Here is a 1979-nt window from a genome sequence, read left to right on the forward strand (position 1 = left end):
TTCAAATCCGTAAATATGTACTGCCTTACTATAATAAGGATTGGACCAAGTTATGACTGTGTATCTTTGATCGGCCAAATTATTTTTCGTACATTACTTTATACCGTGTACATACTTGTGTTTCTTTTTTCGACCAGACCACTCGTCTTCGTCTATACTTTGAAGCATGTTCCTCCGTGTATACGTTAAAGGAATGCGCGCGTCCCATACGCGCAGCATGCGACATGCACGTACCTGCGTGAACGTATACTGAACCATTCTTAACCATTCTTATTTGGCCACTTGGTGAAATTGGATTAAAAATATGTATATTATAACGTGTATAATAAATATATTGTAAATATTGTAGAAATAATATTGATTATTGAATATTATTGATGTGTAGAAATGTTAAAATGTATAGATTTGCGCTAGAAGCAATAGAAGATTTAATAATTCGAGGTATAGCAACAATTTTAAATTTTTTAATCTTCCTTCATGTGGTTCTTAGATAATTCTATTACAATCTTTATGATTTTTCACTATATTCATTTCGATTCATTTTATCATCCAAAAGTTTCCCAAAACTTTTCGATCGAATTTATATCTAATGATTATGGTGTCCATATTTTACAATTGTTAATTTTATAATAACTGTAAATAATTTTTTTACACGCTTACTACATTATATTGAAGATCATTATCTTATTTCTTCAACTATATCTTATGTATTATAGTATCATTTCAATTATATTTTATATCCAATAGAACGAACGTGGCTAAATACCGATGGGCGATAGTGTACATATGCTATACACGCGTAATGGAATCGCCCAATCCGCGATCTTCGTTTGCTCTGCACGTCGACTTAGCGTGTAGCCATGCATGCTCATTTGAGCTTCGTTTTTTGCCAAACAAAAAAGATGAATGTCGGGGCATGCGTTCGGATATCGACACAAACCAGAAACGAACATTTTATCATCCATTCCCTTCCGCTTAAAATTGCGGATTTTTTTTTCTCTGTAGTAAAAATACTATACGATTTCGTCGATGCCCGAACACACTCCTCGAATCGCACGGCTTTCTTTTTTGTACACGGACTGACAAAGAGAACACGGATGATAAATGCGGGACGAGAGTGCGAAACAGAACCGCATGGTGGCGTTCATAGCGGCGTCTGTTCGCGAAAGTAACGACATCTCGCGACTAGCCAGCCGATCGAATGGCTCAATCTGATTTTGGATTTTTGATTTTTGGTTTCTCTGTTTTTTTTTTTAAGTTGACTAATACTGGACAACAATCGATGCCAAATGTAAAAGAGCCCCAAACGAGTACTGACTTGTAACACGCACAACGCACGCACAAAACGTATAACCCCAGACCGCAGGTAACTATCTAACGGAATTAATACGTATATTTTAACGTATATTTTACCATTGATTTATATTCTATCTTTGCGCTCACGACTCATCGACTCGCATCGTTCGATCGATCTCGCGCCTTCCGATTTCTCGGTCATCCTACTTTTTCGCCTGTTTTTCACGTTTTTTTTCTCACTATCACGCTCTAGCCCTCGATCGCTCACCATTGTCTCACCAGCACCTTGCATGTATAACATATTCGCGCACATTTCACTATTACTGGCATGACGTAGCGATAAGCGAATGGTCGATCCACGATTTGTTGTCGCACGATCACGGTGCGTCTTTACCAAATTTTTCCACTTAAAATAAATATATATGTTACGTATCTTTTTAATACAACTTTCAATTCCATATTGAATCTCGTATTCAATCTCTTGATGACGCACCATTTTCTGCGATGCATCTCGACATCGTCGAAAGTTGATTTGGGGAACAATACAGTCGTTACCATTTTCTTTCTCTATTCTATTTCTTTTTTTCTTACATTTATTAATTTTTTATACAACTTTCGACGATCGATCGAGCCTCCATCCGCGCCTTGCAAGACGCTGCGCCGAACTAGTCTGAAGTTAGCCG

The 1979-nt window shown here is 37.2% G+C and overlaps 1 protein-coding gene across 1 annotated transcript in view; it reads left to right on the plus strand.

Moving 5' to 3' along the window:
• Positions 1 to 1979, plus strand: part of LOC102674722 (coiled-coil domain-containing protein CG32809) — a 96974-nt gene that overhangs the window by 92790 nt on the left and 2205 nt on the right.

Source organism: Apis dorsata, unplaced genomic scaffold (genome assembly GCF_000469605.1).
Source record: "Apis dorsata unplaced genomic scaffold, Apis dorsata 1.3 scaffold_60, whole genome shotgun sequence".
In the NCBI taxonomy this organism is placed as follows: Eukaryota; Metazoa; Arthropoda; class Insecta; order Hymenoptera; family Apidae; genus Apis; species Apis dorsata.